The sequence below is a fragment of the Polyodon spathula genome, chromosome 43, assembly GCF_017654505.1.
Source record: "Polyodon spathula isolate WHYD16114869_AA chromosome 43, ASM1765450v1, whole genome shotgun sequence".
NCBI classification, from domain to species: Eukaryota; Metazoa; Chordata; class Actinopteri; order Acipenseriformes; family Polyodontidae; genus Polyodon; species Polyodon spathula.
The window spans coordinates 1,786,812-1,804,721 of NC_054576.1; the positions used below are offsets into that span (position 1 = coordinate 1,786,812).

General features: G+C 44.4%; 1 pseudogene; it reads left to right on the top strand.

The window, feature by feature from the left end:
- The first annotated feature begins 782 nt into the window (after positions 1 to 782).
- On the top strand, positions 783 to 17,865 carry LOC121305480 (annotated as a pseudogene).
- The last annotated feature ends 45 nt before the right edge of the window (positions 17,866 to 17,910 follow it).

Genomic DNA, 17,910 nt, shown 5'->3' on the forward strand with positions numbered 1-17,910 from the left:
TCCAGTAATTCTGAGTGGTTTTGGGGAACTGTTTCTCCAATATTGAGCTGCTTTGACCTTGTTTGGAAAAGCCAGGATTCGACAGCCTTTCTCATTCCATTCAAATCATGTGACAATGTGACTTTTCAACTAGCCCCATCCACTCCATATTCAGGGATCCACTCCTGGTCTTTGTTCCAACCCTGTTCTAAATGGTTTAATTTAACCAATAAAACCTCCATCCAGACCCTGATGTACTTAGTTATGTCATTTTACCTGTCAAACCTGGAGTGGAATTGCCCTCCAGGACTGTGATTGGACACCTCTGGTCTATATAAATGTCGAGTAGGTGGGGCTAGCAGAGCTGAATATAGTCAGATCATCTGAATGGAAAGAGGTAGGCTGTTCAGTGTCAGCGCCATCTACTGCACAGCCAGCGTATTGCAGGCAAAGACAAAACGAGTCAAAAGTGGAGATCACTAGATGGTGCTGGCTCTTAGTTCTATAGGACAGTAGTGCAGCACAACACAGACTTGTGGCAGTTTTTTTTAAAATCAGTAAAAAAAAAAAAAAACAATTATTACAATCATCATAAGAAAGGTAAGGTGGCAGGAAAATAAATATGAAAATGAAATGTACAGGCTGAGTAATCCATTAATGGATGTGTGATTGGGGCTCAGAAGTAAGTATACTGGTGCATCTTTACTTCCCAATTTGTTTCCATTCTCTAAGGCAGGGGTGGCCAACCCTGGTCCAGAGAGCCACAGTCCTGCAGGTTTTCTGGGTATAGCATCAATGGCTAAATGGCTGTGGGTCAGGTCAGTACCTGTGGCTGGTAGCGAGACCATTGCAGTCGGAGTGACCTACATATATATATATATATATATATATATATATATATATATATATATATATATATATATATAATATATATATATAATATATACTATATATAATACTTATATTAAGACGTAGAGTGCATCTCAGTCATTTTAATTTCCAGGTTTACTATTAAATTATCATTATCACTCTGCAAAATTATACCAACTCAATACAAGCAATACGTAACTAAAACTACATTCCCCATCACCAACTGCGGCGAGGTCTACTTGGGTAGAGCTTAGATCCGAACATTCAGGGGGGTGTGGACATATTTTAACAAAAAACATAAACCCCGTAGCGTGGACCTTCCACAAAACTACATATATAATTCGGAGTTTATATTTAAAAAATGGTGTTTTACTATTTTTTTTTTTTTACGCTGCTCCGCTTGCTCGCTTCTGAACGTCATTTCGGTCCGTCCTCCCCCGAGCTGATAGCGGCGCCCAGCCCATCCTGTTGCCCTAGTCCCTGCACATGTGGTGCGGTTAGTTGCAGGTTGAGGTGTGTCTGCTCAGTTTCTCCCGAAAGAAATCTCTGTCGTTACAAACTCTGATTTTTATTTTTTATTTTGTGAAACTGGGGAGAATTGATATCACAGACGAGGCCTGAGCAGTGTGGTAATCTGTACTGCGATCATTTTATAAATTGTATTTACAATTGTATATATAATTGTGTATATATATGTGTGTGTGTCTGTCTGTCTGTCTGTCTGTGTATGGGGTGAGGGAGGCTGAGAATCAGTGATCGAGGGGAGCCGTGCGTAGCTTTGTTGTCTGTGATAGCGAAATGTGTATCTATAGTAAATGCATTGGGTTTTGCTCTCTCTGTGCCTGGCATTGCTTGTAGCAACACAGTGAATCTAAGTAATGTGGATATATTGTAAATGCATTGGGTTTTGCTCTTTCTGTGCCTGGCACTGCTTGTAGCAACACAGTGAATCTAAGTAATGTGGCTATATTGTAAATGCATTGGGTTTTGCTCTTTCTGTGCCTGGCACTGCTTGTAGCAACACAGTGAATCTAAGTAATGTGGCTATATTGTAAATGCATTGGGTTTTGCTCTTTCTGTGCCTGGCACTGCTTGTAGCAACACAGTGAATCTAAGTAATGTGGCTATATTGTAAATGCATTGGGTTTTGCTCTTTCTGTGCCTGGCACTGCTTGTAGCAACACAGTGAATCTAAGTAATGTGGATATATTGTAAATGCATTGGGTTTTGCTCTTTCTGTGCCTGGCACTGCTTGTAGCAACACAGTGAATCTAAGTAATGTGGATATATTGTAAATGCATTGGGTTTTGCTCTTTCTGTGCCTGGCACTGCTTGTAGCAACACAGTGAATCTAAGTAATGTGGATATATTGTAAATGCATTGGGTTTTGCTCTTTCTGTGCCTGGCACTGCTTGTAGCAACACAGTGAATCTAAGTAATGTGGCTATATTGTAAATGCATTGGGTTTTGCTCTTTCTGTGCCTGGCACTGCTTGTAGCAACACAGTGAATCTAAGTAATGTGGATATATTGTAAATGCATTGGGTTTTGCTCTTTCTGTGCCTGGCACTGCTTGTAGCAACACAGTGAATCTAAGTAATGTGGATATATTGTAAATGCATTGGGTTTTGCTCTTTCTGTGCCTGGCACTGCTTGTAGCAACACAGTGAATCTAAGTAATGTGGATATATTGTAAATGCATTGGGTTTTGCTCTTTCTGTGCCTGGCACTGCTTGTAGCAACACAGTGAATCTAAGTACACCTGACGTTTTGTTAGTTACAAGTTTGTTGTGAAGTTAGGTGGCGCTCGGATAAAGTAAATGGCTAATAACTGCTTCATCCGCACTTGTGAAATGTTAATTCCAGTGTTGTTCTGATAATATTCGGGATTGATAATATTCGGGATTCGGACGCTTATTAATTTTAGTTTTGTTTTTGGAGTGGATTTAAACCCCAACCCCAAAATTTACACTCACACACCCGACCCACTCTATACTCCCGCGTCTGCCTGTGGGTGTAACCTGAGTTTGGTCCGGGATTGATGCAACAAAGGCTAGTTGAAGTAGTGGTGTTGTGAGCCGTCTTGACTATCAAAAAATAAAAATTTCAGTCAAAACTGTTGCCTTTTATTATTTTTTTTTTTTTTTTAACTTGTTTTATAAATGAATCCGTAGTGGGTTTAGGTATGCATGACGGTTGTCATAATAACGGACACCTGTGCTGTATTTGAGCAAGAGGGTTCCGTTATTTCCCAGAAACACTGAATCATACGGTTCCCCCATCACTTCCAGTCCCCCCAATTCAATCTCTCCTCCCAGATCCCTCCCAGCACTTCAGTTATACAACTCTCCTTCATATCAAGACCACACTGCCTCCCTCCCAGTGCCACCTCCACTAGACTTCACTGCTTTCCCTTCTTCCTCTGTCTCTCCTCTCCAGGCACTAGACCACACCGACTCCTCATTCCCAGTCTCAGCTGTAATAACTGAGCCACACTGTCTCCCTCGTCCCCGTTCTCTCGGCTCTGACCACCAGGAGCAAAAGCCACCTCTTATGTTTTCACTAAAATAAGATTGAGTCACACAATCTTTTCCCAACACTACTGACCCCCAACGTTTACCACATTTTCTGTTATTTTCCAGGACATTTAAACATTGCCAAAGTCTCTTCCTTATCAGTCAGTCTTTATTTTATATTGCGCCTTTCAGAGTTGACCACCATCATCCTCCATATATCCCAGAGAGTAAAATGCTCTCAAACGCATCGTAAATCCCAGGTTGCATGACATTTGCACGGTGTGTGTGACCTGCTCCACTATATTCCCAGACTCAGAGGATAGCATTAGCGGGGACAATATGAAGATTCATACCGTGCCAGCATAACAGGTTCACATTATTATGATGCTAGTTGCATTGACCGTTTGATGTGGACGACCCTAATCTGGGCGCTGTTGGAGGGATGGTAGCAAGACTCCCATTGCATAGCAGTGTGATCTATTCCTGGTTTTACTAGGAGTTTAATAACACGCCTGAGCTTGTTGCCTGTACACTGTGGCAAATAAAGCTCATAGTAAAACCTAGAATGGGTGACCCTAACCCTAACCCTAACCCATGCTCTATAAAATAGATAACAAGACGTCACAGGACCGTTAAGTGTGTGTGTGTGTGTGTGTTTTCTTTCTTTAACTCAGAACATGTACAGTTTAAACATGTTTTTGTTGAGAATTTTCTGGTTTGCGTGACGAGTTTAAGAGCATTTTGTATGTTGCACGGAAATTGAGACCCATAGATTGGTTCATCTAAACTCATCTGCAATGGCAGGTGTGGGAATAAGACTCTATTGCAGAACAGTTGAATCCACTCCAGGTTTTACTACAAGCTTGATTAGCCAGAGTGTACAGGCAACGAGCACAGGTCTTATTAAATTCGCAGTAAAACCAGGAATGGATCAAACTGCTGTGTCTGGAACAGACCAACTTTGGCCAGTCCTGTGCTATGCAATGGCAGACCCTTTTATTTCCATCCCTGCATTGCATTCCACTATAGAAATACCGTTTTATATTTATATAGAGAGAGATAGATAGATAACTTTTTTTTGTAGTAGACAAAATCATAGTTTTCATTTCCCGCAACTTTAATATTAATAAAGCTTCAGAAGAAAAGTAATTCGTAATAATTTCTGAATTATTCATGAGCACGGGGCGTGGTCTTGGCGTGCTTCTAGACGCTGCACGCAGGAATTAGCATAGGTTCGATTGACCACGCCCTGCTGCTGAATATTACATGAGCCGTGGCCCCTGCTTCCATTTTGGTTTGCTACTGGTTGCAGTGACTGGACAATATAACTCAGTTCAGCTTAAATATTTTTATTTTATCTAAAACAGATAAAAAATAAATAAATAATAAGCTCGTTGATCAGACTGAGGCGCCAATTCCAGGCACTGAAGGGAAAGAGAAGGATTATTGGTAAAGCATTGATTGTATTGTAATACCCCTTCCATAACAGTTATTTCAATAAACGACAAACGATCGTTACACAGTAAATTATATATATATATATATAATATATATATATATATATATATATATATATATAAAAAATATTTTATCGACATCTTCTGCATAAAATCAACAGGGCTTTTGAGTGAATGCTGAACCGGAGACGAAAAACAACTGGACCAAAAATTAACAAAATAAAATACACATCTTTTGTGTAGGATGACACAACTGTGTCATCAAAAACAACAAGCTGTGAAGTTAGCATAGAGTAACATGCGTGCTCTCCGACGTGTGCCCCTTTTAAAAATCAAAATGTGCCTTTACACGTTTTGCAGCGTTCTGTGTAACTGATGAGTAACTGAGTGTGCAGAGAAAAATGTATTTGGTAAAATAACTGTCCTTCAGAGATCTCTCAAAGAAATGCTTTTTGAGTTTGTTGGTGCAGCTGTCTTCAAAAACAAGAGGCTTTTTCTTTTAAAGGCATTAATTTCTAGAATGGCCATAATTGTCCCTCGTGTGTTTAACTAGAGAGAATTTAACTGACAGTTTAGCTGGAGTTGATGCGCAGACTTTTTGAGGTTTAGGGCTGAGTTGCAGGCCAGTCCGGTCGTTCTGATTCTCCCTGTGTATCTCGCAGTACCCTATTTCAAACGCACCCTCAGCCTTCCTACAGACTTTTTGGATTGACTATAGTATGACGGTGTTTATTCAGATGTTTTCTGTCCTGTGTGATTATGCCATGACTGAGGACCCTCTGTATGTGCGTGCCCTGGTTGTGTGTGATGCACCTTGTGGTTTTTTCAGTTAATTTCATTTTATTGTCTTTTCAGATGTCCAGCTCGCCGCTGTCCAAGAAGCGCCACGTGTCCGAATCAGAGACGAAGACGGGATTCAACTGCTCCTCCTCCAGCTCTGTGAGAACTGAAATACCCTGTACAGCCAGCAGCACCCCCGTGAGTACAGCAACATCAAGACACAAGAACGGTAACAAAGCTCAGTGATTTGTTTAAAAGCCAGTAGGAAGGTTGATGGGAGGCTGGCGGTAAAGGGTCTTGCTGCTTTGCCCTGCAGGTACGTGTTGGGCCATGAGGCGATGAAGCGCATGCAGAACTCCAGCGTGCTGATCTCGGGGATGAGAGGGCTAGGCGTGGAGATCGCCAAGAACATCATCCTGGCGGGGGTGAAGACAGTCACCGTCCACGACGCCGTGGCAGCTGAGTGGCGGGACCTCTCACAGGTACAGAAATGCAGCCCCGCCCCCTTGGGTGCAGCCAGTTCTATTGAAAACACCATTGTCTTTTGAAACAGAGTCTCTTTCTATCTGCTTGTTAAAGTGCTCTGTAAAACTTGACTGCACATGTGTGTGAGTTCCAGCTTTGTGAAGTGCCCACTACCATATGCATTTCTGTGCCACCTTTTAAATTATGGATAATTAACGAAAACAACCAGGAGATATATAATATGTGTTGCTGATGCGCCTCTTCCTGCTGTCATGTGTCTCGCTCTGTGTGTGTGTGTGTTCAGTTCTACCTGCATGAGGAGGACCTGGGAAAGAACCGCGCTGAGGCCACCCAGCCCAGCCTGGCAGAGTTGAACAGCTATGTGCCTGTGTCGGCTTACACCGGCGCCCTCACTGAGGCATACCTGCAGCAGTTCCAGGTACGCTAGCCCTGCCCCCAGCCTTGCCTTTCAGAACCATTTAGAAATACACTTCAGAAACTCGGTGGCAAACGTTTCCACGAGAGGTCTTTCTGAAGACGTCTGTTATCAAACTGGTAAACGACGGGCAGCCTAACTTAGTTGGTTTGATCGTGACCTGTTCTATTTTGGACCACGTCGTCAGATTGTTATAGATTGGTACTCGGTAGCTTTGTAGACAAGGGCAAACGAGGGAAGCTTTGTTTTGTGTAATTAGTGTTGAGGTTTTGATTTACTTAATTTCTGTCTAATCAACTTTTAAACTAAAGAGAATTACAGTAGAACCCCAAACTTTTGAACTGTGCGGTCTACCAAACGCCCACTTTCAACTGGAAGTATGCAATCGCTCAATTGTGCGTACAATGCAACCAGATGCTGCTCACAGAGAATACAAAATTACTGAACCAACAAATATATTCAGAAAGGTAAGGCAGATTTCAAAGCAAGCGTGTAATTTTACCAGGATCATTTCAGTACTGAAGCAGTCTTCTTTTTCTTCCCAAGCTAAAGGAGGCTGAATGACTGACCAAGCATTTCGTCTAAAATCAAGCGCAACGTTAACCCAGGTTTTCCTGGACGTTTTTAAAACTGTTTGCTACGTGTTAAGATTTCAATGGTAACTCTGTTTAGCCGTTTTCCGTTTTGTAGTACTCTTTTTCGTAACTCTGAGGTTGCGCTGCACTTAAAAGGGGAGTGTCTGCACAGCCCTGCTTGTATCCTGTTCAGCCTGGTCCCTTCTGACCCCGCCTCTCTTCTCTCCCAGGTCGTTGTGCTGACAACCTCCTCTCTGGAGGAACAGTAAAGATCGCAGAGGTCTGTCACAGCAAAGGGATCAAGCTGGTGATCGCTGACACTCGCGGGCTCTTTGGGTGGGTGAGCACAGTCTGGCCACTTTGTATGGGCATCGGTAGTTGTCAATAAATTATGCCAAGAATCAGCTTTGATGCACAGTTTCGGTAAACCACAGATTTTTAGATTTGGTAACAATCAATACAGAATTGGTTTTGTACATATTTGATTCAACTGCTTTTATACACCAGGCACCCTGTGTCATTTTGTTTTGAATGTATTGCTTGCTTATCTATACTGTGGCTGGGGATTCTGAGTATTTTTTAAACTTAAAATTTTTTTAATTTCTCGAAATACAGTTTTAATAAAAATGGGGAACCTTTAAGTCCACCTGTCTGTCTCATTCTACATGGTGAACAAGATGACTTCTAGGCTTATGAAGACACTAACGACATACATGTCGTGATATGATATGTATCGTAATGAATGTGATGGGCTACTTGTGTCATCCAAAATAAGTTGGAGAAAGCGTATTCATACCAACTACAAAACACACTTCTTCATGAACTGCAGTGGTCTTGTATCCCAATACAAACAATGCGTACCTCTATCAGTCAGTCAGTCTTTATTTTATATAGCGCCTTTCATAGTGGACCGCAAACACAGAGCGCTTTACAAGATGCAGCAGGAACAAGACAATCCATAATACTTTAAATAGACATGCATAATACATGATGCATTAAATACAGAGAAAAGAGCAGAATACAGGATATAGTAGCAGCAGCACAGCATCTAATAGCAGATATCAGGCATGGAAAGCAGGAGAGAACAGGTGGGTCTGGAGAGTTGATTTAAAGCGAGCGACAGTGGGAGCGTCACGCACCCAAGCTGGGAGAGAGTTCCAGAGAGTCAGAGCCATGAAGCTAAACGGGCATTCTCCGAGTGTGGCGCGCTTTTGCTAGGGGATAACAAACAGGCCAGAGTCGGAGGACCTCAACTTGCAGTCAGGGACGCGGCAGGTTGAGGGGGCACTCGGTGGACCCGTGTGATGAAGGGCATTGCAGGCGGGCAGGAGAGTTTTGAAAATGTAAAGAAGGAATCACGATTCATCGACGGTGGATTCTTACACTGTCCGATCTCGTTATCCGATCAATTTTATACCCACATGTTTTTTGACCGTTTTCAGGTACTGTATGACTGTTACCCTGGTTTGATTTAACCCCGTCTCTTCTCTCAGGCAGCTGTTCTGCGATTTTGGAGAGGAGATGATCGTGTTAGACCCGAATGAAGAGCAGTCTCTGAGTGCAATGATCTCAGTGATAACAAAGGTAACTCAACGGTCTTCTCAGATAATAAATGGATAATAAATTGAAGATTGAGTAATTTTCTGGCTTGTTGCTCTATTGTCACATGACTTGAATGGAAACGCGGAAGGCTGCTCAGGGCCCGGCACTTAGGAATCTCCAGAAAACCAGGTAAAGGACGATTTAAACAAAAAGTGATTGGCTGGTCGACTCTGTAGTGATTGCAGGCAAATAAGGGAAACGTTAACTGTAAAGCATTCTAGCCAGAGTAATTGAGCAGTGTTGTGCATGCTGGTGGATTGACCTGCAACCCGCTGGCTTTGCCTTTTCCAGAACGGTACCGGTGTGGTCACCTGTTTGGACGAGACGCGACACGGGTTCAAGAGCGGAGACTACGTTACCTTTACTGAGATCCAGGGCATGACTGAACTCAACAACTGCGACCCGGTCGAGATCAAAGTGCTGGGTAAGAAAATCGAAAGTATGAGTCAAGTACTTCTTTAGAGCGGCAGGGGTCTTGTTAATCAAGCTAATATGAAGTAAGAGAATGGATTTTAAAGGCCTTGGTTTACACTCCTTTTAAAAGGGGTGGGGGTTAGTGATCATGTCAGTGAAGCTAATACGAGGTAAGAGAATGGATTTTAAAGATGCTTAGCGCGTCTTTAAGAGAGGCCAGTGATGCTGGCAGTGCTAATGAGAGGGAGGATACTGACTTTTCTAGGTTTTGTGCTGATGTAGCGTGCTGGTTATCCCTCCTTCTCCCCAGGTCCCTACACGTTCAGCATCTGCGACACCAGCTCTTTCTCTGATTACGTTCGAGGTGGGATCGTTTCACAGGTCAAGATGCCAAAGAAGATTGCCTTCGTAAGTCTTCACTCCTCCCGTAACACCTTCACAGGTGGGGGTTGCATGTGAAGGAAAAAATAACGGGTCGTTTTCAGTGATTCTTTATTGGCTATAACCAGAAAACCATGACTGTTGGTTTAACTGACACTGAGTGCGACTCTCAGACTTCTCAAACAAAGCCGTACCCTGTTACTATAGAGTGGGCATGGAATTAGTCATATTCTCATCTACTTAACACGTCCATCTGCATGTTTCTGCAGGAAGAGAGAGGGACATCTCTGTAGCAGTGTCGCTGATGTTTTTTTTATTTTAAATGGATGTCTTTTACTCTGGAGTAAATTTTTTATTTTTTTTTGTTTCTTCCAGAAATCTCTCTCTGCATCTCTGGCTGAGCCGGAGTTTGTCCTGACAGACTTTGCTAAGTTTGAGCAGCCAGGTCAGCTGCACCTGGGCTTTCACGCCCTACAGCATTACCAGAAACTGCACGGCCGCGCCCCCAAGCCGTGGAACCAGGTAACCAGAGCAGCGATACAGTCACTGTAGGGCTGTGCTGATACCATTAGCGTGTCCTTTTCAAAACCAGCAAAGACTTCCCTCGGCTTTACAACTGAGTACCAATAAACGGCAAATAACTGCACAGAGTGCTTTAACCCTTTGCAGTCCATTTATTCAGCGCATGTCAGGCGCGCCCAATTTATTTTCACACACACTTTACTGAGTAAAACACGTTTAAAAGGCACTGAATCGCAACAGGATTCTCGGCACTGCATCTCCAGCCCCACCCCTTGCTCGCTGTATTTATCATGTACCTCTTTATAGTCGCTCATACGGATCAATCCTCTCCTGATCACTCGTTTTATCCCCAAACTCCTCAATAATGTGATCCGAGTCGTTATTTTATTACTGTAACATCTCAAGAAGCTCTGCAAATGTCTGTGATATTCTTTGAGCGCTGGATGCAGAAGCAGCTCTCTCCTTTATGTCCGTGTTATCTATGTAATGCACAGGGTACGCCCCTTTTCTCGGCTGCTGTCGGTCTCGCTCGGCCATTGAAAGGTTTTCTCTGCTTTTTCCTAGAGACCTGTGCTTGACGTCTTTTTTTGATGACGTCGGACAGGAAAGGGAAAATCGTAATGTCTCGCCTAGTCCCACACAGGACCGCGAAGGGTTAAAAGCACATTTGGAAGAGAGTGTTCCCCTCATCTGGGCTACTGACAGGTTATCGTAAAATGAAACTGTTCCAAAACTAGCAAATGCAATTGATTCCTTAAACTCGAGCTGCCGCTGAGCAAACTGCGATGTGCATTTCCTTGAACCCATAGTTTTGTATTGAGTAACACGTTTTATTCTATGTAATTAATATCAAGCCTCTTCAGATCTCATAAAACACGTCAGTTAGATTCCTAGGTCTGAAATGTGCAGTTTTTATAAAAACTTTGTGTAGCAAACAGGGAGTTTCATTTTGAAACAACCGGTACTACACAAACTTCCTAGTTTGCTTGCCTTGCCTTTTCCTTCCAGGAAGTCACTGCTTTACCTCCTTGGTCATGTTCCTCTTCCAGCAGTGTCTTCTGGGTCACGTTACTGGCTGACGGCAGTCAGCGATTGGTTAATGACAGGCAAGAATCCAGTGATGGGGAGGAAACAATATCACCCTCCCAGTGACCCAGGAAGTACCAGAGGATGCAGGTGTGCTTTCGTGGTGTTTGTGGCTGGGATTGATGGTCTGTCTCTCTCTGCAGTCGGATGCAGAAGAGCTAGTCTCCCTCTGCAAGTCTCTTAATGAGTCTCTCGCAGGCTCCGCCAAACAGGAGCAGCTGGACGAGGGCCTGCTGAAGAAGCTGGCGTACCTGGCAATGGGAGACCTGGCCCCTGTCAACGCCTTCGTCGGAGGACTCGCAACGCAGGAGGTTATGAAGGTAGGAGCCCCAGTCAGCGGTCGCACTGGCCTTGGTAACAGTGTAGACTGGTCCTGCACATGGCTCTTGTATGACTGTTTTTTGGTTTCAAAGTGGAGAATCCAATTCAAAGCTTTTAAATAAACAAACAATCTATTTTTATATAGCGCCTTTTATAGTGGACCACCATCGCAAAGCGCTTTACAAGATACAAGACTTAATGCTCAAAAGACTGGGCCGTAATTTCAAAGCGTTTTCCCTCAGCTTTTAAATTCACTCCTGAGGGGAAAAAAAAAATGGTGATCATGTTATAAAATGAAAATGCATTGGAAGTGCTGAAGAGGACTTGGATTATATATCGAGGCTGATTTTGTAAAATTAGCTGGCTGTGTTTTTTTTGCCTCTGGTTTAAAAAGAGTATATTTTAAGACTGGACTAAACACTTTGAAAGTATGCAATCGTTAGAACTATTTAAAAAAGAAAAAAAAATTATTTGATCAGTAGAAGACGGATCCATATTGAACTGTGTAATTTTGCTGGCAGTACACAGCTTGGGCACATGGTGGCGCTGCTGATTTACTAAATCTAAGACATGTGCAGTGTTGGTTAGAACTGCCACTGCAAAAGAGCAGCCACTGTACCAAGTCAGAGCACCTCAGCAAGCATTGGGAAAAACCCTTCAGAACGATTTGCAAACATCGTACAAAAGCTGCGTAATGCTGTTAATCCCCTCTCTGTGTGTCTGATGCAGGCCTGCACGGGGAAGTTCATGCCTAAAATGCAGTGGCTGTACTTCAGTGCTCTGGAGTGTCTCTCTGAAGAGGAAGGGTTCATGCTGTCTGAGGAGGAGTGTGCCCCACTGAGTATACAAGAGCCCTGCAGCCTGCCAACTGCACTGTGACTTTGCATAGCCTTGCTCGAGTTTGTGGTGCGTGTGGGACAGTACTGCAGGCAGTGCTAGTGTAAGACACTAGATTAAAACTTCAAATGATGTAGTTCTAGTATGTTTTTATAGTCTGATTCCACCAACTGTGTACAGGACAGTACTGCAAGGCTCTGCTCCCCACACAGCAGGCAATGCCAGCATACTAGGTTAGAAGTGTATATTTTACACCATGTTGGGTAGTTGTATGGGGTTTTATATTCGTGTTATGTAATGTGGTACAGAGAGGCCCTGATGTAAATGTGTGTCTTGTTTTGGCATCTCTTTTTTTCTCTTGCGGCAGTTTCTCTGGTGCTACGACGGTCAGATCTCTGTGTTTGGGTCCAAGTTGCAGGAGAAACTGTCCAAGCAGCGCTACTTTCCTGTTTGACCATCAACTGGTCGATATGGGGTACGGCAATCTGTTAATTGGGCACGCCAAATATAATCGTTCAAAGAAAAGATTGATTGTGCCGCCGACAGAAACGTGCGCCCGCAACATTTTTATTTTTTTTTCTGTCTAGGTGGGGGCCTGCGCGATTGGCTGCGAGCTGCTGAAGAACTTTGCTCTGATTGGTCTGGCGAGCGGCGAGGGCGGGGAGGTGATCGTGACGGACATGGACACCGTCGAGAAGTCAAACCTCAACAGGCAGTTCCTGTTCAAACCCTGGGATGTGACGGTAAAGGCTGCTTGATTTCAACCCCACTTACTGAGCATAAAAAATACCCATGGGTGAGAGGAGGCCATTTGGCTCAGCAGTGCGGACAGATCTGAAAGCTTGGTTCATTCAAGTCTTAAAGAATTTCGGTGATTACAACATGGCTAGGTAATCGCTGCCCGTTCTATCACCGTTTGTGTGTGAAGTGTCTCCTTCCCTCTGTCCTAAGTCTGTCTCCGCTTCATATCCAGCTGTGTCCTCTGGTCCTGGTTTCTGTGCTTGGTGTTGGTTGGGGTTTGTCAACTAAATTTCAGTTCTATCTTCGCAGCTTGTTTCATACGACCTGGTTGTTCAGTAAACTTGACGATGATGGTCTGGAACTGCGCTGTATTAATCCGCTCCTCTCCCCCTCTCTTGTAGAAGATGAAGTCTGACACAGCAGCGGCTGCAGTAAAGCAAATTAACTCCGACATCCGAATCACAAGCCACCAGAACCGAGTCGGTCCCGACACCGAGAGAGTGTACGACGATGACTTCTTCGAGGGGCTGGACGAGTGACCAACGCTCTGGACAACGTGGACGCCAGTGAGTGACGTTCCCTTTTTCTGGCTTCTGTCGGTCTCGCTCTGCCATTGAAAGGTTTTCTCTGCTTTTTTTTCCCCGGAGAAAAAACGTCTCTAAACCTGTGCGTTACGTCCTTTTGATGTCGTCAGACCACAAAGTGTTAAACACTCAATTTAGAAACACTGAACGAAACTTTAGTTCAGTGCAATTCAAGCATTTCAACTGGCAGTCTTTTCGGTGTGTTCAGATGTTTGAGTACCCTGTAAGAGTTTAGTCGAAAGCTGTAATGCCCTCCCCGCCTACTCCTTTGTACTATTACAACAAATTCAAAACTCCTCTGCCCATATCATAGTCAACCCCCCCGCTCCTTCCATACCTCCCCTCTAGGCATCTTATTTCATTTCCTTATTACTGTTTAACAATAATAATAATAATAGAACATGAATACTGTTGCCCGCACTGTTTAAAAAGTATTGACAGCTGTAAGTAACCAGTTAATCAAGGGAAACACTATGTGAAATGGTGCACATTGTTCTATGTAGTGATCCTTTCCTCTCTTCTTTTTCTCTTCACTCTCTCCTCAGGGATGCATATGGACCGGCGGTGTGTGTATTACCGCAACCCCCTGCTGGAGTCTGGAACTCTGGGGACCAAAGGGAACGTGCAGGTGGTCATCCCCTTCCTGACTGAGTCTTACAGCTCCAGCCAGGACCCCCCGGAGAAGTCAATCCCCATCTGCACCCTGAAGAATTTCCCCAACGCCATTGAGCAGGTGAGAGAGAGGGAGAGAGCGAGACACACTGATTTCCTCAACGCCACTGAGCACACCCTGCAGGTGAGAGACACACACACGCACCCCCCCTGCCACACAGTAACTGTCCTGTCTTGTCCCTGTGTAGTGGGCCCGTGACGAGTTTGAGGGTCTCTTCAAGCAGCCGGCAGAGAATGCAATGCAGTACCTCACGTGAATATCCCTTCCTGCTGCAGCCTGCCTTTCAATACAGCAGCCCTTCCTGCTGCACCCTGCCTTTCAATACAGCAGCCCTTTCTGCTGCAAATAATCCTTTCTTTGTATTGTGTCTGTTGAAGACGAGAGCCTTCCAGTCAGTGCTAGTCATCGAATTTACATTAGACACCGAGAAAGCCTTCTAGTCGAAACATTAGTCATCAGATTGTTTCTTTTTAGCGTTTCAATCGAAGACAGCAAGAAAGATTTCCAGTCTAAAAAAAAAATAAATAAAAACACTTGCCACTGAGTTTATTAAATAATGCTGATCCAGTTGAAATGAATTCTGCTCAGAACCGTGTTGAAGTCACCGAGAGGCTCAGACTGTGTGGTTAATGTCTCTCCTCTCTGCTCTCGCCTAGAGACCCCAAGTTCCTGGAGCGCACTCTGAAGCTGCCTGGCGCCCAGCCCTTGGAGGTGCTGGAGGCTGTGTATAAGAGCCTGGTGACTGACTGCCCTCAGAGCTGGGAGGCCTGCGTGGCATCGGCCCGGAACCACTGGCAGTGCCAGTACAACAACAACATCCACCAGCTGCTGCGCAACTTCCCCCCCTGGAGCAGGTGAGCAGCGCGGCACTCCACCTGGTAGTCCAGGCTCGGCATCGCTGTGGACAACTGGTTGCATCACCTACAAATTTAGGATTGAGATTTAAAAAAAAATTGGAAAAGCATGCAATTGCAAGCCAATTCATCAGGGATTTTTGAGTTTAGGGAATACATTATTATTAATTAGTTTTCTTTTTGTTTTCCTTTAATTGCTCATTGTCTAAAGAACACGTTCCGAATTGTTTCCTGCAAGGACTCGAGCTTCGCGCTGACGTCTCTGTGTGACGCACACAGAGACGCACAATAAGCGAGAGACACACACACGCACAGGGCATATTGTAATGACAAACCATGTATGCTTTGCTCGATGACTCTCGTCGAGGCGTTAGTTCCAGATTAAGGGGCAGCTTATGCTTCAAGCTATGCACATTTATTGATAAGATAGTAAAACAGGACTAAAAGGCACTGAATCGCAAAAGCACACTCAGTACTGCATTTCCAGCCAAGCCTCGCCCATTGGTCACTGTATTTTTCACATACCTCTTTATAGACTTGCATACTGATCAATCCTCTCCTCATCACTCGTTTTCTCACCAAACTCCTCAATAATGCGATCCAGGTCATTTTATTTTATTACTGTAACATCTCAAAAAGTTCTGCCTGATATTCTTGGAGCACTGGATGCAGAGTTAATGCTGTATTAATTAATCTCCATCGCCCCCCCTGACTGTGTGTTTGCCCTCAGTACTATGAACAGGACTGGACTCTGTGGGATCGCTTCGAGGTGAAGGGATTGCAGGACGACGGGAAGGAGATGACACTCAAACAGTTCCTAGACTACTTCAGGGTACCGCCTGCACGCTCTAGTTTCAAAATCTTTGCCTGGCGAGAGTGAAGAGCTGCTCCAATTGCTTTTAACTGTTCGTTTTAAAACCGTAATCAATCAGTAGCTGTGTTTGCAGCCCTGAGCTTCAAGTGTCATTGAAATTGATAGGTAGGGTGTAGGGTTGGCTCACCTGATTTGAATGCAGTCCCTGTGATTGGGATTCTGTAGCCCTGTGACAAACCTCCCGCTCCCCTCTCTCCTCCCTTATCTGCCTCTCTCCCCCTCTGTCAGAATGAACACAAGCTGGAGATCACCATGCTTTCCCAGGGAGTCTCGATGCTCTATTCATTCTTCATGCCACCCGCCAAGCTAAAGGAGCGACTCCCACAGCCGTGAGTAAAAGGGAGCAGGGGCTGGTCCTTCGATTAAATCTGTTGATCAATATGCATAAGTGAGGTCAGATTCAAGCTACCTCATACCTGGATGGTTGTATCACAGCATCAAGCACTTCTAAAGCTAAAAATGAGACGGCCAACATACAACTCTGCAGGTAACACAAGAGACCTCCATCTGCACTGCTTAAGAATGCATCTGCCAACACAGTCCTAAAACACTGGAGAACACAGAGTATACTGGTTACAGCACAGGGTATACAGACCAACTGCATTGTGTTGCTCATACAGTATGATTGGTACACGTCATTGCAAATAAACACAGCTTTGTAACAGTGTACCTCATGCACGTCCATTTTGGCAGGTGACAATATCATTGTGTCGTACATCTGTCGTGTGGACGTCCTGTTCTTGGTGCTCCCATTCCTCCTGTCCATGTTACTGTGAATTGTAATGCTGGTCTGTCGCCCCTTCCTCCCTTGTGAAAGACTGTAATGCAATCTGCAAACAAAGATGTTTTTGGACAGTAAAACAGGTTTAAAAGGCACTGAATCTCAACAGGACACTCAGTACTGCATCTCCAGCCAAGCCCCACCCCTTGGTCGCTGTATTTTTCACATACCTCTTCATAGTCTACTGATCAATCCTCTCCTGATCACTCGTTTTATCTCCAAACCCCTCAATAATGCAATCCGAGTCATTATTTTATTAGTATACAATTTCAAAAGCTCTGCAAATGCCTGTGATATTCTTTGAGCGCTGGATGCAGAAGCAGCTCTCTCCTTTGTTTATGACCGTGTTATCTCTGTAGTGGATGGGGCTATCAGATACGCCCCTTTTTTCCGGCTTCATTTGGTTCCTATCGGTCTCACTCGGCCATTGAAAGGTTTTCTGTTTTTTCCAGAGAAAAAATTGACTAGACCTGTGTTTTACGTCTCTTGATGGTCCGACATCGGACTGGAAAGGGAAAATTGTAATGTCGGACTTGGCCCGATATAGGAACACAAAGGGTTAAAGAGGTTTAATACTGACATTAACCCTTTCCAGTCCAATGTCGGACTCTGTCCGACATCACCAAAAAGACATAAAGCACGGGTCTCTAGTCATTTTTTCTCTGGAAAAAGCCGATAAAACGAGTGATCAGGAGAGGATTTATCAGTATGCACGTCTATAAAGAGGTATGTGAAAAATACAGCGACAAAGGGGTGGGGCTGGAGATGCAGTGCTGATGTCGCTTAGCATTGCAATCCCCTTTTAAACCAGTTTTACTCAGGGAAGGTGGGTTTATTTTAAACTGCGCGTGTGAAAATAAACTGGACCTGATAAGCGCTGAATAAATGGACCGCAAAGGGTTAAACGCGTTGCTGACCGCCTGTCTTCCTCTGTGTCCAGGATGACTGAGATTGTGACCAAGGTCTCCAAGAAGAAGCTTGGCAAGCACGTGAAGGCGCTGGTGTTTGAGCTCTGCTGTAATGATGACACGGACGAGGATGTGGAAGTGCCCAACGTGCAATACACCATTCGCTGAGAGCGCAGTTTAGGGGCAGGGATGAGGGAGGGGCGGGGGGGGGGGGGGCTCCAGGAGTTCTTGCACTGCATTCTGGAACTTGTAGTC